The sequence below is a fragment of the Sapajus apella genome, unplaced genomic scaffold (genome assembly GCF_009761245.1).
Source record: "Sapajus apella isolate SASKATOON/1434 unplaced genomic scaffold, GSC_monkey_1.0 scaffold4, whole genome shotgun sequence".
In the NCBI taxonomy this organism is placed as follows: domain Eukaryota; kingdom Metazoa; phylum Chordata; class Mammalia; order Primates; family Cebidae; genus Sapajus; species Sapajus apella.
The window spans coordinates 14,235,741-14,260,979 of NW_022436944.1; positions in this window are offsets into that span (position 1 = coordinate 14,235,741).

Genomic DNA, 25,239 nt, shown 5'->3' on the forward strand with positions numbered 1-25,239 from the left:
TAGCAGTGTAAAAATGGACTAATAATACTCTTTGAAGAGAGTTAAACTTTGCCATCTTTTAAAAAATAAATATGATGATACCAGTGTCAGAAATAAAAAAACAGAAGATTGACAGATTTGACAATTTAAAAATTTTAACATTTGTGTGTTTAGAAAAGCCACATAAACCCATAAATTTTGAGGGAAATCTTCTCTTAGAAAGAAATAGAGAAAAATATTGAAATATATATAAAATACATAGAGATAGATTTGTGTATAATATAGCCATTTAACACTTTGGCATATATATTTAAATATTTATATATCATATAGTAAAAACATTTATATATGTCAAAAATATATAAATGTTTAAACATATATATAACAAAGTGTTAAATGACTATACCATACACAAATTGTAAGAATAAGATAACAAAAGTTGTAAAATGAATGGAGTAAGAACAAGCATTTTGGAGAAGACATGAGTGCCCACTATACATCAAAATATACTCAACCTCAATAATAAAAACAAAATTTAAGAAGTAATGAGGTAATTTTTCATCCATTAGATTAGCAAAGATTGTCCTTTAAAAAGGCAAAGCCCACTGTTGGTAAAAACACAGCAAAAGAGAATTCTGAATCATTTATGGTAAGAATGTAAACTGGTACATCTTTCTGGAGAGCAATTAGATGATACTTAACCAAAATGTCGATTAACTTAACCAAACCATTTGTTATGGTGTCCAAAAGTTAGCAACAGGCTAAATGTCTATCAGCAAGGGACTGGATAATAAACCATGATGTGCAATGCAACCACCAAAAATAATAGTATGGATATATAATTGTAAAAAATTCAAAATAGGTGATTAAAAAATTTTTTTAGAAAACTGTTTTTATACACATTATGCAAAATATACTACTTTGAGTTTTGCAAAGTGCAAACAGCTATTTGTAAAACTATTTGTATATATATAAAACATATTTGTATATATATGTAATGCCTAGGTTTTGTCATATCTACTCTGCACAGCCGGATTAAAGGTAATGCTTAGGTTATATTTTGCTGTGAAATACACCACCCCAACACTGAGTGACATAAAATAGTAACTTCTATTATTTGTTATTTTTCACCATTTTGTGGGCTGGCTTGGCAGTTCTTCAGTAGATCTTACCTAGGTCTTCTCATGTGGCAGCAAGGCAGCCAGCTACGGGGTTGTCTGGGTCAGGAGGACAAAGCCTCACTCACATGCCTCACAGCTGGTTGATGCTGGCTGTTATTTGAGACTCCTGTTCTCCCTTTCTCAGATCTTCAATGTTCTGGACAGGGATAATATCCCTGTGATTCCTGAGACAATGGAGTGATAAGTCAAAATGAAAAAGAAAAATCTGGAAAGCATACCTGAAAAAGAGGTTTTGAAAATTGACTAGCTCTCTCTGCGAAAAAAACAATTTGGGAAAAAACAATTTCTTAAAAGGAGACTTTCTACAACAGTTATTAATGATTTGTATATTATATTATATGTTAACATTTTGTGAGCACCTACATTATACAGAACCTCTCTGAAGTGCTTCAACTATTTTATGTAATTTAATCCCGGCCAGGCGTGGTGGCTCACGCTTGTAATCCCAGCAGTTTGGGAGGCCAAGGTGGGCTGATCACCTGAGGTTGGGAGTTTGAGACCAGCCAGATCAACATGGAGAAACCCCGTCTCTACTAAAAATACAAAATTACCTAGGCGTGGTGGCACATGCCTGTAATCCCAGCTACTCGGGAGGCTGAGGCAGAAGAATCACTTGAACCCAGAAAGTGGAGGTTCCGGTGAGCCGAGATCACGTCATTGCCTTCCAGCCTGGGCAACAAAAGCGAAACTTCATCAAAAAAAAAAAAAAAAGATAATAATAATAATAATTTAACCCTCACAACAACCTTATGAGGTAGGAACTACTACCATAATCCATTTATACACAAGAAAATTAAGTATAGCATATAGAGGTTAAGAGGCCATGCAGCCTGGCTCACAATTATTACACTATATTGTTATATTGTTTGTGATTCCATTATGTGTTTATATTTTTCACAAATAAAATATAAACACTCCCAGGTCAGACTGGTTCTTTATCTCCAGTAGTGTTTCAGTAATGGACAGATTGATCAATTGATGAAAATGCCCAAAGTTATAAGGAAAAAGAGGTGGAGCAAGGGTTGTCATCCAAGTAGGAAGAAAATCACAAAAGCCTGAAAAAGGAAGTTTCCAAAAGGAAAGTCAGATCAGCAGTCCTGTCAGTCACCTAATGTTTATTCAGCTCCTGGTTGGTATCTGGCCCTAGGCTAGCTATAGGCACATTGGTGAAGAAAATAGATACATGATCCTTGCCATGGTATATCAGGAAAGACCAACCTTAGATAGCATTGAATGCTAAAGATGCTGTTCACTTAGTGCCCTTGCACCATCAATCTTGGTGGGTACTGAACCCAACTGTCAAGGCTTATGGAGAAGGCAAGTAGAAAATAGCCTAGGAGCTTAGCTTCTTGTGTGAGAATTGTGATACTAAAAGGAAGGAGAAAAATAGGGCAGTAGATGGAGGATAAGGGAGAAATAAACAGTTTTAGTTTCAAGACTTGAGGACACTTGGCTAGACATCAGGAAACTGGGTTTGAGTTTGTGTTTACCACTTTTGAACTGTGGGAATGAAGATAGATCATTTAATCTCTAAGACCACAGTTTCTTCAGCTGCAACATGAAGTTGTTCCTCCTCTCCAGCACAGTTTGGAAGCACTGGTATAGATTAGAATAATTTGGATGTAGCTGATCTAATGGTTGGAGGAAAGTAGGGACACGGAAATGGGGATGGGGGCAAGAGTAGGGGAGACCTGGCCAGATAAGTGCACAAAAAACTGAATTCTAATTTATTCCCTCCACTCTTGAACAGTAAAAAATTAGAACAAAAGGCTGTTATTTTTAACTCCATGATAAAGAATAAAGATAATAATGAGAAAAGGGTTTGGACTCATTGAAAATGCCTCCGAGGACTCTCCATGGCCAGATGGAAGGGAAGAAGACTTCACCAAGCAGAGAAGGGCTTCTTTCTTTCTCCCAGCCCTTGCCTGCAGCATCCAATCTGTTCACCGGCAACCCAACAGCAGTGAGAATGATTCAAAGGTGATGCATTGAACCTGTAGTGATACCATGTTTTGAGGGAGTAGGTCTCTGTTTAACTAGAGTAATTAAGATCCCAGGTAAACCATGAGGTCAGAGTGGAGAGCAACTCCCACAACTGGCAGGCACCAAAAGCTGTTCGCTTTTGTTCTTTGAATTGTAGGAATGAGATAAGCAATCTAGCAGGCACTTTGTTCAACATGCTCTAGTATGAGCTCACTTTATGGCCTGTACAGACACTTTACCTCTCTAAACAGTGATTTCCTTGTTGCTTTGTTTTTTGTTTCTTGTTTGCTTTAAAATATTTAATACATACATGGAGCAAAAATTGGGACTGCACAAAAGTAAAAAATCTCAGTCACTCTTGTCTCAAGTTTCCAAATTGGCCCGCTAGAGGTGTCCATTGTTAACAGCTTATTGTATTTTATAAATTTTCAGATGGATGATAGACATAAGTAAGCATATATGTCCCTATGTATACTACACATTGGCACCCTTTAACACTCCTCTGTTCCTTACAAGTTACCTTAAATATAATTCATTTCATGTCAATACTTATAAAACTACCATATATTCTTAATAGGTGCAGAGCATTAGATAGATCAAATAAAATTGCCTTTTTTGTAAGTCAAAAGCAGTCAAATATCAGGAATTTCATATGGTTTCACCTAATATTGCATAATCCATTAGCAAATTTCCTGTTAACAGACATTTAAATTATTTCTTTGGAAAATCTGAGCACCAATGAAAAAAAGGTAAAATTCCTTCCAGTTCTTAATTTGTGTGATTCTTTGCTTTGTTCCCATCCCTCAATGCCTGGAAGAGGTAAGATAGTAAAAGAGAACACTTTATTGAACAAAGATGCAGATATGATTTAATTTCGTTATGGTTAATTTAGAGTCTGCTCTTAATGCAATTTTAATGGTGAAATAATCATGCATGAACATACTCTAAGCAGGGTTCTGGTACTTTTTGGGGAAGTTGGGTTGGGGTGCCATCATCACTATTACTATTTTTTTGAGTATGATTTCCCCTGTTTTCTATCCTTTCCTGGATCCTGCTCTTTCTCTGGATTAACAAGACAGCATGTAGAATCACAACTCTTGTTTCATAAAGTTTGTTAAGTAATTTGAACAAAGGTATGTCACACTGTTCCTTTTGTACAACCAGTTTAACGTTTGCAAAAGAACTCAAGATTTAAAAAACAAATCTGTTGTGTCCACTACATTTTTCAGGTAAATTTATATCAGGAATCACATGAAGATACTTAAGACTGGCCGATACTTTCAAGTTTTCTCCTGCCCAGATCTGTTTGGAAGAAATCTAGTCTTATCTACCTCAAAAGCCCAGCAGAGAAAAATAGCTGAAATAAATGAAGCCTGTGATTACTTGGTTCTGTGTTTATCTAGACATTCTGGCATTTGGCTTAAAAGACAAAACTTTTTAGGTTTTATTTGAACCTGGGTTTGCTATAGATTTTAAATTGGAAGAAAAAAAATAGTAACAAAGTAAAGCTCTCTAAATCATATACATTTGGGCTGACTACCAAGCTCCTCTCACCCAGCAGTACTAATAGAATGTGAAAAATGCTTTCCAGAATTGAGACCTGCCACCTAGCAACCGCTTTGAAATGCCTCCTGCACTGACCCAAGACTACTCAAAATGCCCAGATTTGAAATTGGTGGGACATTTTGCTGTGTATGGGCCACAGTCATTGAAAGGAGGATTAGAACTTTGTTTTTAGGCCAAAGACATGCAGATTAGAAGGATTGTTTAATTTAACTGCTTAACCGGTTTGGAAATAGAACTGGCAGATTAAATACAGATGAAAGATGATTGCATCTGCTATATGCTAAAAAAAAAAAAAATCACTCTTTTTCTGAAATTGAAATTGACCTAAGCATCCTGTATTTTTATTTGTTAAAACTGGCAATCCTATTTGAGATTTTTTTTAGTACAGAATAGAGGCATATTTGTAAAGTATGCACTGTATATATTGACTTGATCCCCCAAGCAGATGACATTATGGACCTGGACACCTTAGAGCACTGGCTGTTGGGCCAGTGAAGAAGCCTGAACCACAGGAGACCACAGGTGTGGTAGGGCAGGAGCTAACGTAAGATAAGAAATTGCTTCAAGTTTGCACCCAGGAAAGCTATGCTGAATGTAGGTCAGGCAAAAGAAGGGGTTGAGCACAGAAGGGCAGTGACATCCCACAGGCAAAATGGTGGGTGATGAGGAGAAAGAAGTGCCCAGAAATCTAGAAGGAAATGGAAGTGGTACGACATCAGCAGTCGTTTTATTTTTGAGGGCTAGAAGGTGCACATTGAAGCCCTCTACATAAATGTTCACTCTGAAGCCTGGGCTGAGGTGGGAGGGGTGTAGCCACCTGGAGGGCATTGCCACCTTCATGCAGCATCCCAGGAATTCTCAGGCTACTTGCACCAGCAAGGGAGCCAGCCTGGGACTGCAGAGGCTTTTTCAGGGACCCCCTTTCAGCTTCACCTGGCTTAGTTCTAAGCCTGTCATTTTGTCATCACAGCCCTCTATCCCAAAAATTTGTAGCCTCTGCTAATGAAATTAACCTAGTAGCACAGAACAGTTAAAACATAGAACCACATACATCATCCCTATGTGTTTGTGCATAATTCAACACCTTCTGAAGAACACACAAGAAGCTGCTAACTGTGGCTGTGGTGGTAGAGGGGAGCAGGTTGGAGGAGGTAGGTCCTGAATGAAAGCGAGGTATTACGTTCCATATATCGTACGTGCTCAGATTTCCACCAAGATGACCGAATAGGAACAGCTCCCATGCGCAGTTCCCAGCGAGAGCAACACACAAGGCGGTGATCTCTGCATTTCTAACTGAGATACATGGTCCACATGTTGTACGTGCTCATCTATTCATTTTGCCATGTGTATGTATTACTGGCTTAAAATAAAATTTAAATATATTTACTATAGACAAATTCAGCCCAGAATCTGACTTATATTTAAACTACCTCCATCTATTTAAGATGGATCATTACACTAAGGTGTTTTAAAATAAATATTTTATATGGTTTTGTATTATTTATATGTTAGAGAGGCCTAGGGTCTGACATTTTAGTGTGCTTTCTGGAAAATCTGCTGCTGAAATAGGTGAAAAATCAATAGCAACCCTTGACAAAAAGCTTTTACTTATCTTTTAAAATATTCTGAGTTCTGTGCCATGTTGCTTTTATATATAGGTATTTAAAAATGCAAAATGAAAGTTTGATAGAAACCAGAGTCTTTTTTTTTTTAATTATTATGCTTTAAGTTCTGGGGTACATGTGCAGATCTTGCAGGATTGTTGCATAGGTACACACATGCCATCCACACATGCTGCCTCCATCCTCCCATCACCTATATCAGGCATTTCTCCCAATGTTATCCCTCCCCAATCTCCCCACCCACTGCTATCCCTCCCCTAGCCCCCAAACCCCCAACAGACCCCAGTGTGTGATGTTCCCTTCCCCATGTCCATGTGTTCTCACAGTTCAATACCCACCTGTGAGTGAGAACATGTGGTGTTTGGTTTCCTGTTCTTGTGTCAATTTGCTGAGAATGATGGTTTCTAGCATCATCCATGTCCCTGCAAAGGACATGAACTCATCCCTTTTTATGGCTGCATAGTATTCCACGGTGTATATGTTCCACATTTTCTTTATCCAGTCTATCACTGATGGGCATTTGGGTTGGTTCCAGGTCTTTGCTATTGTAAACAGTGCTGCAATGAACATACGTGTGCATATGTCTTTATAATAAAATGATTTATAATCCTTTGGGTATATGCCCAGTAATGGGATTGCTGGGTCAAATGGTATTTCTATTTCTAGATCCTTGAGGAATTGTCACACTATCTTCCACAATGGTTGAACTAATTTACACTCCCACCAACAGTGTAAAAGTGTTCCTATTTCTCCACATCCTCTCCAGCATCTGTTGTCTCCAGATTTTTTAATGATCACCATTCTAACTGGTGTGAGATGGTATCTCAATGTGGTTTTGATTTGCATTTCTCTAATGTCCCATGGTAATGAGCATTTTTTCATGTTTGTTGGCTGCATAAATGTCTTCTTTTGAAAAGTTTCTGTTCATATCCTTCTCCCACTTTTGGATGGGTTTGTTTGTTTGTTTTCTTGTAAATCTGCTTCAGTTCTTTGTAGATTCTGGATATTAGCCCTTTGCCACATGGGTAGCTTGCAAAAATTTGTTCCCATTCTGTTGGTTGCTGGTTCACTCTAATGATTGATTCCTTTGCTGTGCAGAAGCTCTTAAGTTTAATTAGATGCTATTTTTCTATTCTGGCTTTTGTTGCCATTGATTTTGGTGTTTTAGTCATGAAGTCCTTGCCTATGCCTATGTCCTGAATGGTTTTTGCATAGGTTTTCTTCTAGGGTTTTTAATGGTTTTAGGTCTTATGTTTAAATCTTTAATTCATCTGGAGTTAATTTTAGAGTAAGGTGTCAGAAAGGATCAAGTTTCTGCTTTCTGCACATGGCTAGCCAGTTTTCCCAACATCATTTATTAAACAGGGAATCCTTTCCCCATTGCTTGTTTTTGTCAGGTTTGTCAAAGATCAGATGGTTGTAGATGTGTGGCGTTACCTCCAAGGCCTCTGTTCTGTTCCGTTGGTCTATATGTCTGTTTTGGTACCAGTACCATGCTGTTTGATTACTGTAGCCTTGTAGTATAGTTTGAAATCAGGTAGTGTAATGCCTCCAGCTTTGTTCTTTTTGCTTAGTATTGTCTTGGCTATGTGGGCTCTTTTTTGGAGAAACCAAAGTCTTTTACAGCTTTTTAAATTTTTTAAAATAAAAGCAATATAGAGTCCTCCTTTGTAAATTCCATTAGGTCAGGAGTCTTTGTCTTTTTTTTTCAATAATGGATCTCTAGGACCTAGAGGCTTTCTTGGCATATATTAAGTGCTCAATAAATATTTGTTGAATGAAGGAATACATAATCATAAAAATCCAAGCATTACAGAGAAATTTGTTATGGAACATTTAATACTTTCTAATCCCTTTCCTCCAAATAATCATTACCTTAGTCTCTTAAAATGAAGAAACGAATCATTTTCTGAGGTGTAAAATTTCACAATGAATATATTTTTAAAAGATAATTAAATGGCATCATAAAGAATGAAAAGACAGAAACAGAATGGGAGAAAATATTTGTGAAAGACTAGTATTTAAAATACATGCAGAACCCATTACAATCAATTAGAAAAATGGACAAAACACTCCAATACACACTACATGCAAGAGTAAATCTTAATGGTCAAAAGTATATGAATCATCTCATTAGTCATGAGAGAAATGAAAAAACATGCAATCAGAAGATTAACAAAAATGTAAAGTCTCACAATACTAAATGTTGGTGAGGATCCTGAGCAATAGGAACTCTTGTATACTGCCTGTAGGAGAGTAACTTGGTAATCTACATAACTCTTTGGCATTATCTTCTAAACATGACTATACATCAATTTCATGTATTTCACATAAAAATTCATTAACATAGAAGCAATGTTTGTTACATGCCAAAATTGGAAACTACTCAATTATCTACCATCAGAAGAAGGGATTTAAAAGTATAATATAGCTCCACTATAGGATTCTATAAAACAATTAAACAACAGCATCTTCAGGCAAAAACATGGATAAACTGATTAACACATAGTTGTCATAAGGTTTTGTAATGGCTTCCCTAGGGGATCAGCAAGTCATTTCAGTGGACAGACTCTTTTAGCAATTCAGAAACGTCCCAGTGCTGAGATAGTTTCTACCTGGAAAGCCAGCTCCATCTGGGGACAAGGTGTTGTGGGGTTCTGGGAGAAGAGGTACATATAGAAGTCACTAAAGGGATCTGTAGATGCAACGTAGACTGTGAGGCCAGGGTAACATTTAGACACTGGCATAGAGTCTCTGGCATAGGGAGCAGAGAGCAAGTCTGTAGAGCTTGGGCTCCCACAATCTCTCCTGTGGTCTTCATGCTGGGATTCTTAGGCCTGCTGTGAAACAAGAGCAAATTCTGCTATAGTGGGATTTATCAAGCAACTGGGAAGAAAGGGGCTGCAGGAACATATGAGTCCTTCAACTACAGAATCCATGGAGGCAGAGGCGCTGGGTGACGTGCTTGTCTCCTTGTCTCTGGCCTGGGGTCATTGTCACTGTTGTTGGTCTTGCTGCTTCTGCTGGGGAGTGTCTTTGGCTCAGTTATTCTTGAACCATACCAGAACTTGTGCTCAACTAAGGGTGAGTGTTTTAGCCCATGCCTCCCTTTCTTTGTGGGTTGGCCATCTCATCTTCTCATAGTTTTTCTTTTACTCTTATTACTGTCCCCTATTATAGATGTGTTCCTGACCTTTCCTTTTTGAAGGGACAGCTGTGTAATCATTCATCCATCCAGTCATCAGTTTCCACATCTGTGAAATCAGCTTCTGCCTCATAGAGTCATGAGTTCCCAAGGAACTTGCATCCTTCACTACTGCTGTTTCTACCTGTTGCTGTCACTTTGTTCTGAAGAACCACTATGAGTTGGTTCTGCAAATATGAAAAAAATGTGAGTTTTAGGGGGTTTATACGAACTCTGCATATGGATAAAGACAGAATTTGCAGTCATTAAAAGATAAGGAAACCCATGCTCTACCATTTTCTAAGGGAATCTTTGAATAAGTCCCTGAATCTCCCTGAATTTAATTTCCTTACCTTGAAAGTGGAGTTAATACTCCTAGCTCAATCACCCAGACTGGGTGTGAGTATGAAATTTTAAAATTCTTTTGAAAAACACCTTATAAAATTTATACAAAACAAAGGCAGACATTTATTATTGATTCACAGGGGCTGATTTCTTATAGTCAAATGAACATGTGAATTGCCTGAGAAACATTTTCAAAGCACTCAAGTTTGACTCCTGCTTAGACCACACTGGTCTTATGGTCTTGAGAAGATTTCTATTCTGTGGGCTGCAGCAGAGCCCATGAATCTGCATTTTATAAAGCATCCAGGTGATGTAGATGTAGATGACTCTTAGACTTCGCTTTTAGAAAATTTTGGTTTCATTTCAGATAATATTAACATTTTCACATGCAGATGTTATTTGTTCAAAGAAACCCTTAGTACTTTCATATGAATAGAGGAGATACTAATATTTAGTATCAAATTAGGGATGCTAAAGGACCTCTCTAGAAAGCTTTCTTGGGGATATGATAAATAGAATTCCAATAAGCAAAAGGAGATTTTCCAAGCCAAAACTTTGATGTGTGTATGCGTGTATATACTACATACACATATTTTTTTCATGTGTCAATTGTTAACATATTTTGTGCATTTTTATGTTGGGCAGTTGATCATTTCCTTATTCCATGTGAGCACCTTGCATATCTAGAAAAATAGGCTTTTGCTGACTATACATCTTGCAAACGTTTTTCTAGCTTGTTGTCTTTTGACTATGTTTATGCACTCATTGCTATACAGATTTACAGCAAATGTTTCAGTAAGTATTTTCTTTCATGTCATACATAGAGAGGGCTATTTCACTCCATGATTATTTTTTAAAAAGTGGCCAAACTTTCTTTTGGGACACTTATGCCCAGAGGGCATATCTTACAGTAGATATTTTGGTACTAGTAATAGGAACCTCAACAATAGTGTTTATTTCCCTCCTTTTCTTGTAGTGGATACATCACTGAACCAGTTGCTTTATTCATGTTTACTCTTAATCTTTTTGCCTTATCAGATACTACTGTCTGTACTTCACTATGAGACCTACAGAAGTCTTACAATGAGGATACTCTTTTCTTCATTCCCGACCCTCTCAAACAGTTTAAAGAACCTAAGACTGACTCACCTGTTTTTTGAAAACTGAAAAACTTCACAGTGAAACTGCCTGAAACAGGCTTCTTTTTGGAGAGTGACTCTTTAATATTTCTTTCAGGGTTATTTATGTATTTGAATTTTGTAGCTTTTCTTGAATCGGTTTTTGTTTTTGTGTTTTCTCAGACGTATTGAATTCTTCTCTTAACTGCCTTACTCACCTCTGTTTCTAAGATCTGTTATATTTGCAGTCCTATTTTAATATTCTGCATTTGTGCACTCATTATTAATTATTATTATTATTATTATTTTGAGAGGGCGTCCAGCTGCCCTTGCTGCGAAACTCTCAATCCAGAGCATTTCAGATTGCTGGTCTTTGTGGGGGTTTTTACCCGCCAAGCCAGATCACCTGGCTCCCTGTTTCAGCCCCCTGTTTTTCAGCCCCGTTGAATGGGTGGCTCTGGCTCCCAGGTATTCCAGGCACCAGTTAAAATAACTGCCCAGATTTGTGTGAGTTTTTGTGTGAAGACCTGCTGTGCCAGTTGAAAATAGCCGTGCTGGAAACTCAGGACCCTTTTCAGCTCAGGAATCTCCTGGTCTGTGGGCAGCAATAACTTGTTTGGAAATGTCGTATTCACTCACACTCTGCATTGTTCTTGCTGAGAAGTGCACGCCACAGCTGTTCCTATTTGGCCATGTTGGATCCACCGCTAATTGTTTCTTATATGTATGTATCAGTTCTACTGACTCTTTTTTCTAAGTTATTAATTTCTTTTTTTTATCCTCAGTAATGTCTTCTCTCTTTTTCTTTCTTTTGTGTGTTTTATTCTTTTTCTAATTTCTTGAATTGAGTAGTGTGTATCAGTCTGGATCTAATTTGAAGAGGGAGATAAGCCATATAATTTGAACAGGGAAGGTTTAGTATAAAGAATTATAAGCCACAGCAAGTCACTAAAGTAATTAGAAATTGGCTAATAAGAAGTAAAGAGATCACTAAACACAGGAATACCACATATAGGGAACAGCCACTACTCTCTGGGTTGAGATGGAGCACCCAAGCACGAAGCTCCCACTGTCTGCCCCACCCCACCCCAGGGCTGAAATCGGAGAGAATGCCCTCTTGGCTCACTGGATGGTAAAGAAGTCTTTGTGATGCTACATCAGTGGAACTTGCTGGAAATCTGCTCTCTAAAACTTGCCAAAAATCTGCCCTTTATGGGAAGCCGAGGCGGGTGGATCATGAGGTCAAGAGATCAAGACCATCCTGGTCAACATGGTGAAACCCCGTCTCTACTAAAAATACAAAAAATTAGCTGGGCATGGTGGCGCGTGCCTGTAATCCCAGCAACTCAGGAGGCTGGGGCAGGAGAATTGCCTGAACCCGGGAGGCGGAGGTTGTGGTGAGCCGAGATTGCGCCATTGCACTCCAGCGTGGGTAACAAGAGAGAAACTCCGTCTCAAAAAAAAAAAAAAAAAAATCTGCCCTTTAGTATGCTAGGAAAAATTGTTCACAGGAAGGTGTCTCACTCGGCTACAAAAGCACCCAGAGAGGATGTTGCAGGGTTGAGTGGGAGAGCTTCTGGCCCCTGGATTCTGCTGTCCTCTGCAGTGGAAAATACCAACTTTAATGGATGATGAAGTCATTGAGCATTTCATAAAATTAATCTAGGTTATGAATAACCTTGACTTACCACCATTCCTTCTGACTGTTTGACCCCTTCTAGGACAATTATTAGAGCAGAAGTCAAAATCTGGTAGATCACAGATGGGTTTTATTAGGACCACACATTGTTGGTCCACATAATACTTTAAAATTTTTAAATAAGTTGCCAATATTTTAAAAATCAGAAGATTTTGCATTAAAAAATATAGATTTCTGGCTTCTCTTGAATCAGGTGCTCTCTCTGGCAGTGCTGAGCACACATTCCCTCATGGTAGTAATAGACTGGGGCTGAGTAGCAGTTGTCTACTTCAGACAAGGAATGCATTTTTCAGGCTTCTACAGATCTCTTTGGACCATTTTGCATGCATAGGTTACCTTTTGGTCTCTGTAGGCTTGTTAGTCTGCAATCATTGTCTAAGGACCTGCTTATGAACTTGCCCACCCACTGTATACATGCACTCAATATGGTAACAACTGAGCTTACCCAGTACTGACCCTGGACTCCATATGGCAAAAATGTTGTAAATTGTGGCTAAGAAATAACTGCTTGGTCAAGAGCTACTTTTCAGAAATTCCTCTGCAGAGTCCATATGCACATAAAACTACAAACAATGGAAAATTCTTCTTTCCTCTTTATTAAGGCCTAAAAGATTTAATAAGATGATATTTTTAATTGGCAAATTGAATCCTGGACTTGCTAAGTATGAGTAGAAAAAAAATCAGTAGTAAAATAAAGCAAACGTAATATGCTTTATTACACTTCCACATCCAGTGTAATATCACCCTTGCTCACTTCAACAGACAGTAACCCAGGCCTAAGCCTGATTAGGAAATAGCATTTCCTAGAAACACAGGTTACAGCACAATAACTTTCCTGGGCTAGGTTTACAGATTTTAGAGGTACAAGAGATTCTAGAATTAAACTATTCAGTGTACTTATTTTTAGAGGAGGAAATGAAGTCCCCAAGAGGTGATGTGAATTGGTCAAGAACATGTAGCTTCTAGAAGTAGAATTGAGACCATAGCTGAGTCTCCACACTCTGTCTCTTTTATTTAAATTTATTATGTTGCCTTTAAAAATGAATATCTTTCTTAGAGTTATTTTGCATTCATCATTCTCTTACAACTACTATTATTTATATTATTTTACAACTCAACTCCATTCCTGCCCTGTTTACCATATAATATTTCCATACTGTCAAAATCTGGTAGATCACAGATGGGTAGATCACAGTAGGGAGGCATACTGTATGCCTCCCTACTCCAAACTCAAGATATATACTGTTAATTTTGCTCATTTTATAACTGTGGCAATCAGGACTCTTCTAATCAATAGAAGTAGAAAACCAATCAAGCTGTCCTTGACCAACAACTTTTTTTTTTTTTTTGTCACTCAGAAGTTTGTTGATGCTGATGTAAGCACTGCTGAATGCAGGGCCAATGATGTCATCAGGTTTATTGATCTACTTATCTCTGTCCTCTGGGTGTAGTGGACCACTTCTGGAGCAGACAACTTTTTCTAGGCAACTGGGGAAGGTAGGTGCCAGAAGCACCACATGTCATAATCATCATTTAGTAACCACATGGAGAGAAGTTTCTTCACTCATTTTGCATTTTTTGTAGAGACTGGGTTTTGCCATGTTGCCCAAGCTGGTCTAGAACTCCTAAGCTCAAGCAATCCACTTGCCTTAGCCTTCCAGGGTGCTAAGGTTGCAGGCGTGAGCCACCATGCCTGACCTATTGGATGCATTCTGACATTTTCTTTTTTATTCCATTTCTTTATAATCTACTTGATTATATTCCATCCTACTCCATTTTTAAACAATGATGGATTGCAGCCCACAAAACACAACCCGCTAATGGTGTAGTGCCTGTTACTCAGCAGATATTGGATAATTTGCAGCTATTATTCTTACTGTTATTATTGTTAGTAGTAGTAGTAGCATCAAGATTGTGCAAGGAGGTAGTTAAAGGCTGCACCCTTCAAAAATAGCAGGAAATTGATGGATTGAACTTACTTTGGTTTTACCGTATGCTTCAGAGTGTAGAAGCAGTCCGTAAGCACAGTGTAGACTGACACAATTAGTATAGATGTAACAGATCTGAGAAAGCATGTGGGTTTGTTCTGTACTTTGTAATAAATTAAGGTGTCAATGGTGATGGCAGCAAAGCTGGAACTTTGGTTTAGAAAGGCACCAGGATTAAATGAAGTGAGTTAGAAGACTGCATTGGCTGACACACTTCAGAAGTATTAGGACTCTTTCAGTTGCAGGTGATCAAAGCCCAGAACCAGGCTTAATGGAAAAAGCATTATTGGCTCATATGCTGAAAAATCTATTGGTATTTTGGTGGATCCAGGCCCTTTAAAAAGTCCTCACAAAGCTATTTTTTTTAATTACTGTCTTTTGGTTATACTTTACTCCACTGGCTTCACTCTCAGTAAGGTGCTTCCTTAATGGTGACCTCTGGCAACTTCAGCTCAAAATCTAGAAGAAGGAGAAAGTATGCCCTGCTAAGAAGTTCCAATAAAAGTCTTGGACCTAGCTCTCTTTGACTTGCATTGTACTCCATCCTGGACCCAGTTTCTCTAGTGGGGAAGATAATTTCTGTGATTGGCTAGAGTCCCAGAGCCACACAGACTGAGAAATAGATGAGTTGCCAAAGGAAATGAGAGTGCTGCTACCAGAAGTAGGGAGAAACAGGATTAGGGAGACGTGAGAGTACAAAAACCAAGAAATGTTAACAGTAGATAGTAATAGTTCAGAGCTAGACAGGAGATCAGAAGTCCATGCAGGTAAGTAGCAGGTTTCAGAAACTCAGGTAAAGCGAATGGTCATGAGGGGCTAAAATCCAGGCATTAAACCACAAACAACTTTGGAGCAGTAATAACAAAAGAATTCAAAACTCCAGTTACCCTTCTGTGCTTTGTCAGCCTGGCGTGTGCAAAGACATCTAGTTAGGAGCATCCTCCTTAGACAAGAAGGGGAAAAGAGACCTACAGCAAGAGAACTGCACTCAACTAATCAGTATTATCTTTTTTTTTTTTTTAACAAAAGATCCTCAGGCAGCCCTGGCATGGGTAGTAGTGTTTACACACACACACACACACAGACACACACACACACAAACACACACACACACACACACAAGTAAACTGAGGTCACACAGCTAAAAAGTGGTAGAGTCAGTATTTCAGCACAGCTTTGTCTTACCCAAAGTACATGCTTATTACATCTGTTTGAAATTTTGTTCTTGTGTTTTCCTGAATGGTGAATTCTGAGCCACATATTAGATTGTACAGATTTATCATGCATCTCTGGGCTCCCATAATACTTAATTCACACCATGACTGCAGAATCTTTTAACACAGTACAATAATCAGTTGTTAATACACCTGTCAATAGTCTAAGTTTGTTGCTTATGCACCCCTAGTGGTTAAAAAAATCTGGGAGTAGCCTCCTGGATATATATTTTTATGCTTATATACATTTATGACATAAATATGCTATTGCATATTTATAATACTAGTATTGGTATTGACATTAGGTGGTAAGCCCATTGAAGGCAATGACTGTGCAATTCATTTTTATCTAGAGTTTTGCAGGGTACCTGATATGTAGCCATAATAATACAATTTTCCAATAAAAGTTTTTGAACATGAAACTTTGTCTCTACTAGAAATACAAAAAAAAATTTAGCTGGGCGTGGTGGCCAGTGCCTATAATCCCAGCTACTTGGGAGGCTGAGGGAGAAGAATCTCTTGAACCCGGGAGGTGGAGGTTGCAGTGAGTCGAGGTTGTGCCACTGCACTGCAGGCTGGGCGACAGAGCTAGACTCAGTCTCAAAAAAAATGTTTTGAACATATACTTTGACATACAACAATGATGTAATTGTCCATTATCGCTAAATACTTGCTGTATGTTATCCTAGAAAATATAATCTTCCTATTAATTCTAAGTGGTAGGCACTACTTTTCCCGTTTTACAGATGAGAAATCTGAATTTATGCAATAGTTGACAAAACTTGTATTCTAATCCAGTTATTCAGAGCCTGCAAAGATACTAAAGCTAAATACTATGCTAAAATTTGTTTAATGCATGAAGTGACAATGAGTCAGAATATTGATACTACACAGGAAATTTAGAATACAGGCTGTTAAAACATTTTTTTAAAAGACAGGGTTTCGCTCTTTCTCCCAGGCTGGAGTGCAGTATCACGATAATGCTCACTGCAGACTTGTCCTCCCTGGCTCAATGGATCCACAGGTCTCAGCCTTCGAGTAGCTGAGACCACGGGTGTGCAACACTATGCCCGGCTAATTTTTGTTTATTATTTTTTTTGTTGTAGAGATGGGTTTTTACCATGTTGCCCAGGCTGGTCTCCAACTCCTGGACTTGCCATTCTCCCACCTTGGCATCCCAAAGTGCTGGGATTACATTATGAATCACTGCATCGCCTAAACACATAATTTTAGTTGTTCATTAAATAGCCATGTGTTAGCAACTTTTTTTGTAGTTTTAAGCTTTGTCTTTCTAACTGGATTATAAGGCTTTTATGTGCACAAATTTTTACCTTTTTCTATTCCATCTTGTATTGCTCAGATGCTTTACCAATGTTTTCTGTTGGGTTATTTTTCAGAAGGACCAGAGAAAGGTGTATGTGGAGGAATGGGCAAGTATGAGTGTAGAGAGGTGTCAGGCTGGTGAAGGTGGGGTACGTAGCACTGACAGCAGAATGGCTTTCAGACTACTTTCCACACACCACAGGTTGCTAAACATCCTAGATATGAAAAAACTCTACAGCCTGTTAGGCACTAAGATTTCACAACTTCGCTATCCAGCAGTAAGAGTGGCATAGAAGTGATCATTCTGAGCAACTGATGATGCTATTTAAAAGAAGAAAGTTTCAAATTTAATTTCCAGTAAAAGTCCAAAGATTTAAATAAATGGAAAGTTGCCAGCAAGGAAATGTCTGCAGTGCTAGCTAGCAGTTACACAAAGCAAAATGCCTTCTTCTTAATGAAATAGAACTTAAACACGTAGACACATTGTCTTATTTTAAATGCTACAAAATAATAGATATGACCTGAGAACCACAAAAATATATAAATGACATTACAATCCAGAAATGAGAAAGTGTCTTAATTTCTGACAGCATTTTATCCCCTGCCACTAAATCACCTGTATCAGGAAAGGCCTTGCACCCACCTTGTTGGAAATGAACTCACCTATCTACTGTATTTCAAAGGTGAAGTGATGGTATAAATTCATTTAGATATAAAATTGAAGAAATTTCCTTGTATTTACATGCCTCAGAGCAACACAGCTGTGCCCTCTAGTGATCATTTTCTTCTGTCGTTTCATGAGGAGTCTTGAAAAGCATTGAAACAAATTTACTCTGGGTTCAGGTTCCTCTTCTATTTTAGAAATTAGCTTTCTGTGGGGGATGATTGCCGCTTTGGAAAATAAAGCCTACTTTAGCACCAGGTATAGTGAGTGTAAAACAAAGCGTTCTTTATTTTTGTTCTCTGGAGCTCTATTTTCTTCACTGAAAAATTCCTTTATAAATTTACTTCGTTGGGCCATTTTTCTTCACTGAAAAATTCCTTTATAAATTTACTTTGTTGGGCCATATCTTCAATTTCACTCTAGTTACCAGGGAATTGGATTGAAATATAAAGAATTCATATATTCAGTATTCCAAATCAGTTGGATGAAGTCAGGGCAATATTTTTAAAGGAATATTAACCTTCCTTAATACATATTGTGAAATGTGGTATGGCAAGAACTCTGTTAGAAATTTTCAGTCAAATTTGACCCTTGGCTCAATTTGATTTACCAGGTACACAGGTGTTCATGTCTCAACCCTTTGCTGAGTTGTAAATTCCTTGTACATAGGTCTTGTATCTTCTAGAGCCTGGTGTTTTGCACTGTACTCTGTTTTGAAGTGTTCCTCACATGCAAAAAGTTTTAACAATTTTAAAACAATGAACAAACTTTAAGTTCCAAGTACAAAGAACTTTTTTGATGGATCATTTAAGAGAAAGTTACCAATATAACACCTGTGTTTCCTGGATATTTTAATATGTGTTTTCTAACATTAATATGTTGCTATCACCTAAACTCCAGACTTTATTCCAGTTTTGTCAGTTGTCCCAATAATGTTCTTTTTTTTTTTTTTCAAAAGGCTCAATTTCAGGATCATGTGTTGCATGTAATTGTTATTTCTCTCAATGTTCTTCCACTCCAGAAAGAATTTTCAGTTTTTTTCCCACTTTCATGACCTTGATTCTTTCAAAGATAGTAGCCAGTTATTTTGTAGAACAATCTTCAGTATGGGTTTGTCTGAAGTTTTCCCATTACTATATTTAGGTGACATATCATTGGCAGGAATATCACAGAAGTGATGCTGTGTTCTCTTTACATCCTCTCAGGTGCACGTGATTTTAACTTGCCCTATTGATAATATTTTTCACTTTTATTACTTGATCAAGGTGTTGTCTGCCAGGTATCTTCACTGTAAAGTTACTCTTTTTCACGGTATAATTTTATAAGTGTTTTGCTGGGAGTTCTTTAAGACTATGTAGATATTTTGCTTTTCATTAAACTTTCAATGTATTCATTTACTTATATCTCTTAGGGTTTGTAGTTTCTATTTTATTCAACGAACTATAATTTGTTAATATCATTATTTTAATGTTCATTGTTTCCCCAGTTTGGCCAATGATAACTTCTGCAAGTTGATGTCTGTGTGCTTTTGACACGTTTCTACTACTTTTTCAGCACAAAAATTGATCATTTTGTACTTTTCCTTCTACAGCCCTGGAATCTGCCATTTTTTCCAAGAAGCTTCTGTTTTCTTTTAATAGAGAGTAGTATTTAGAAACAAGATCTTGGCACTAGGTACTCTTGCTGTCTCAGAAAACTAAGCTAAGAAATAGATGTATGCATATGTGCACACACATAAGCCTATGTAGATATAGATACTTCTCTATCTATAATTATTCAAATTCATAAGTTTATTATCGACAGCTCCAATTTCTGTTCATCACAGAATTAATTCTAGTTGTCTTTTTTCCTTTGTTTTAATTTCCCTTTCTTCGAGTGAGAAACTTGGCTCTTATATTCCTTAATACATTCAGTTAATCAACTTACCTAAATGTTGTCAATGAACATTTTATTTGCCACTCCACCCAGGCATTGACACCCTGTGTCTGGTGGCTTGTATTCCTGTTCACCTTCTTGCTCCAGCTCTGAGAACCAATACAAGATTTCTCCCATGGGTGGATATTCTCTTCACTTAGTTGGCACTCTGACTTCCCACTGAAGCTGCCACCTCAAATGACAGTGTCCTTTCTCTTTTTCAAGACAGTCTTGCTCTGTCGCCCAGTTTGGAGTGTAGTGGCATGATCTCGGCTCACTGCAACCTCTGCCTGCTTGGGTTAGAGCGGTTCTCCTGCCTCAGTCTCCTTAGTAGCTGGGATTACAGGCAGGTGCTGCTACACCCAGTTAATTTTTGTATTTTAGTAGAGTCGGTGTTTCACTATATTGGTCAGGCTGGTCTCAAACTCCTGACTTCAAGTGATCTGCCTGCCTTAGTCTTTCAAAGTGCTAGGATAACAGGTATGATTCACCACGCCTGGCCCTTTCTCTTCTTATAAAGGTATGTCATATTGGATTAAGGGTCCACCCTACTTATTAACTTATCACATCTAATTAATTAACTAGTGAACGAATGGCATTTAGAAACTAAGATCTGGATGCCAGGCACTCCTGTGGCTTGGCTACTTTTAAGAAAAATGACCTTTTTCTGATTTGTAGATTCTCAAGTCCCTTAAGGCTCTGTCCTAAGCCATTTTTTCCTCTGTATGTTAAACTCTCTTACCCATTCTTATGGTTTCATATAACATTTATATAACAATTTCTGATGCTGTACCACTTCCAATATAGACCTTGCTCCTAAGCTTAAGGTTTTATATTACATACTGCCTAAATCACTCCACTTGGTTGTTCCTCATATTCAAAACCAAATTCCCCCTACTCACCTATTTGCACCAAAATTGTACCTTCTCCCATCTTTTCTGTCGTAGATAATGCAAACCAGACACCTGACCGTCATACTTGATTCTTAATCCTCATTCAAATATTTTTCCCAAACCATTGCCACAAATTACCAGATCTTTTGCTCACTCTTTTATCTCCTTTCCTTTTCAACTGCCACCATGCTAGTCAAAATGACCATTATGTCTTGTGGGTTTACTGCAGTTGCCTCTGACTGCTATCCCCAATTCTTAGATTGCCCCTTCCAATCTTTTCTTCATAATATTATCAGAGTGATTTTTTAAATAAACAAAACTTTTTGTTATGAAAATTTTTAGCCATACTAAAAGTAGAGGAAATTGTATAATAACCCCCATTTACCCATCAGTCAGATTCAACAGTTACCAGCATCTTGACACACTTGCTTGCTTCTTGCTTGTAATATCTGTCTTCTCCCTTTTTTTATTCTTTCATCTTTCTTTTTTTCTTTTTTGAGACAGAGTTTTGCTTTGTCCTAGGTTGGAGTGCACTGGTGCCATCATAGCTCACTCCTGCTTGGAATGCCTGGGCTCAAGGGATTCTCCCACTTCAGCCTCCCAAGTAGCTAGGACTGCAGGCATGCACCACCATTCCCAGCTAATTTTAAAGTTTTTATTTCTGTAGAGACAGGGTTGCTCCATCCTGCCTGGCTGGTCTCAAACTTTTGGGCTTACATGATTCTATCACCACAGCCTGCCAAAGTGCTGGGATTACAGGTGTGAGCGGCTGTGCCTAGTCTCTTTTTTCCTCTTTCTCTCTTCTGTTATAATTTTTTAAAAAAATTGTAGATGTAGTTTATAGGAACTTCATGATGTCAAATAATTTCACCTCAAATACTTTAGAAGACATATCCAAAGAATAAAGAAAAATGATTTTTAAAAATCTGTATTTAAAGGCATTATGTAATCACAATACCATTATCACACCAAACCAAATCCAATCAAATTAAAAATAATTCCTCTATCACCTTATCTTCAGTTGATACTCAAATTCCTTGAATTATCTCAAATGGGTCCTTTTAAAATGTATTTGTTACACTTATTTAAAAATATGGATCACGTTCGAGCCAACATGGGGTAGCCCCATTCTTTCCAGGTTCTCCATCCTGGAGCCAAAAACCCCTAGAGACAATATAACAAACAGGCATGGGAAGATTCAAAAATGTAGAAAGAATAAGGCAGATGGTTTAGGACCATGAGACTTGAAGGATGACATGATGGTGAGTTTCTTAGGTTATTGCTTTCACATCATCCAGAGAGGTTGTTGTCTCCAAACTGGAGCTGCCAGTAGGCGCAAGACAAAAACCTCCAAGAAAACCTATTCCCATTGCTGAAGGATTGGGAAAAGAATGACCTAACAGCAGAAAAGACTTTTGGCAATTCCTGCCTTACTCCAGCCAAACACCAATGGAAAAACTGCCTCCATTCTGAGGTTTCAGTGGGACCAGGCAGGAAGCAAATCTTTATTCCTTCTTCCCTGCCCTGCTCCCATGGAAGAAGCAGTTACCTGTGCTGATTGTCATGCATATGCCTTGTGCACTTTTCCTTAAGAACATCAAGCTTATTTCAATTTAGTACCTTTTGATAACTGTGAGCCATAAACTCCCTTTCTTTCTTGTTTAAACACACTGAAGTACAGTCCAAGTGTGTAAGAACTGTGAAAGGAGCACCAGTCACAATACCTAATTCCTTTGCTTTGCTTATCCACGTTGGAATGCACTAATAATGTGATTTTTTCACATAATAATGGCAAAAACAAGTAAAAAGTAGCTTAGGAGGTGCAGAGAGACTTAAAAAAATAAGTATAACCACTTATAACAACAAATATCAAGCAGATTACATAAAAACCATTTTTCTTATAATCCATGCCTTTTTCTTTTTCTCTTGATCTAGTGTGGTAGACTGACTTTAAGCTACCTCCAGTCTCTATGCCCTTGCATAATTCCCTTTCTTTGAGTGTGGACTGGCCTAGTTCTAACTAATAGAACTTACCAAAGGTTATGGATTGTCATTTTCATGACTAGGTTGCAAGAGATGGTAACTCTCTTGCTGGCTTTTATGAAGGATGCTGCTGAGCTGTGAGCAACTCCATGGAGAAGTCCATGTGATAAGGGACTGAGGATAGCTTATGGCTGGTAGCCAACAAGGAACTAAGATTCTTGGTTCAAAACACAGAAGAAACCAAATCCTGCCAACACCTAGGTGACCTGATTTTCCAGTTGAGCCTTTGGGTTACATGCACCTTGCCTATCACCTTAATTATAGCCTGTGAGAAACGCTGAAGCAGAAACCCCAGCTAAGACACACCTGAACTCCTGACCAAAAGAAGCTGTGAGGTAATAAATACATGTTGTTTTAAGCTGTTAAATTTGTGGTAATTTGTCATGCTGTAATAGAAAACTAACCGATATAGACATAATTTTAAACTTGTTTTAGGTGAGATCTATGAGCGGCACACTGAACTTTTGTAAGGCTAAAAAGTATTTTCTTGGCTGGGTGCAGTGGCTCATGCCTGTAATCCCAGCACTTAGGGAGGCCGAGGCAGGTAGATCACTTGAGGTTAGGAGTTCGTGACCAGCCTGGCCAACACGGTGAAACTCCGTCTCTACTAAAAATACAAAAATTAGCTGGGCATGGTGGCAGGTGCCTGTAATCCCAGCTACTCAGGAGGCTGAAGCAAGAGAATTGCTTGAACCTGGGAGGCAGAAGTTGCAGTGAGCTGAGATCACACCACTATATCCTAGCAGCCTGGTCGACAGAGTGAAGCCCCGTTTTAACAAAAAAAAGGTATTTTCTTTCAGACTTGGAAGAAATACTTCAGCTGTTGTATGAAACTGTAGATTTTTCACAAACATTTGAAATATGACCGCATGTTTTTTAGCTTCTGTTGTGGGTGAGGAGTCTAATTATCATTATTTTGCAGGTAACCTGTTTTTTCCCTATGTGTTTTTTTTTTTTTTTATGGTGAAAAGATATACATATATTTAGAATTAGCCAGCTGGACTCAATTTAGATGATCCCAATTTTGTTGGCAACATCCAAAGCATTGTAATCAGGAGCCAGTCGAACATATACCTTCTTCTCTCCATCAGGCCAAATCAGGGTGTTGACTTTGGCCACATCAGTGTCATAGAGCTTCCTCATAGCCTGTTTGATCTGGTGCTTGTTGGCTTTAACATCCATAATGAACACAAGTGTGTTGTTGTCTTCTATCTTCTTCATGGCAGACTCAGTGGTCAGTGGAAACTTGATGATAGCATAGTGGTCCAGTTTGTTTCTCCTGGGGGCGCTCTTCCAAGAATATTTGGGCTGCCTCCGGAGTCGCAGTGTGTTGGGCCACTGGAAGGTGGGTGACGTGCGGATCTTCTTTTTGTGTGTGTGTGTGGCTGTGGACACCTTTCAACACTGCCTTCTTGGCCTTTAAAGCCTTTGCTTTGGCTTCGGCTTTAGGAGGGGCAGGAGCTTCCTTCTTCGCTTTTGGCGCCATCTTGTTGAAAGGGTCCTCTGTGTTTTTCTTAAAGTTTTCCTCTGTATCTTTTACATACTTTAAGAAGAATGCATTGGTGTGGAACACACATCCAACATATGTTTCTTTGTTCTTGTTTTATTATACACTCTCATTATTTTTATCTTACTTTAGGAAACGCTGAGTTACTGTGACACAGCTTGTTCAAGGAGCAGCCAGGATGCAGGCCAGCTGCAGAGGCCTGAGGAAAGCAAAAGGTAATCAACTTGAGGCCAGATGATTGAATGACAGGCCAGGGTACTTGGCACTGATTGAATGACAGGCCAGGGTACTTGGCACTGATTGAATGACAGGCCAAGGTAGTTGGCACTGATGCAGTGGTGATAAAGAACTTTTGAAGAATTTAGAGCAGGAGTGTGAGGGTTAATGTTAAGAAGGTCAGTCTGATCTTAGCAAACAAGCCAAGGTGAATTGGAGTCACAGAAATTCCAGTGAGAAGTTTATCATACAACTGCAAACCAGTGAGCTTAAACCATGAGAATGGAGTGGAGAGTACAGAATAACAGCATTTAGTGACAGATTAGAAACAGATGTAACGAAGGAAAAAGTGCCATAGGGAAGGACATAAAAGGTCCCTGGAGTTAGACTTGGGAGATGTGAGTTTTATCAGTTTTGCCATTAGCTAGTTGTGTACATCCTTGGGCATATGACACTCTTTTTTTGTCATTCTGTTTTTTTGGTTTCCATATGAGATGCAATTAGATTAGAGACTATAGTGTAAAAGCTGCCAAGCTTCATTTTTTTAAAACCAATAAAGCATTTTATAAGAGTTTGAATTGACTGTAGACATTTATACACTGGAATTACATACAAATCTGGATTTCTGGCTTCTCTTGAAAAACTGGAAAATTTGGTAATACCAGGCTCCTGATTTCACGTGACAGCAATGTGCTTAACCCTGAGTGGCAGCTAGAGTGCTGTCTAGCCAGGTGACCACAGTTCTCCCTGCTGTCCTACATCTTGCCAGTTTGTTTCGATCATATCAATTATATTGCCTG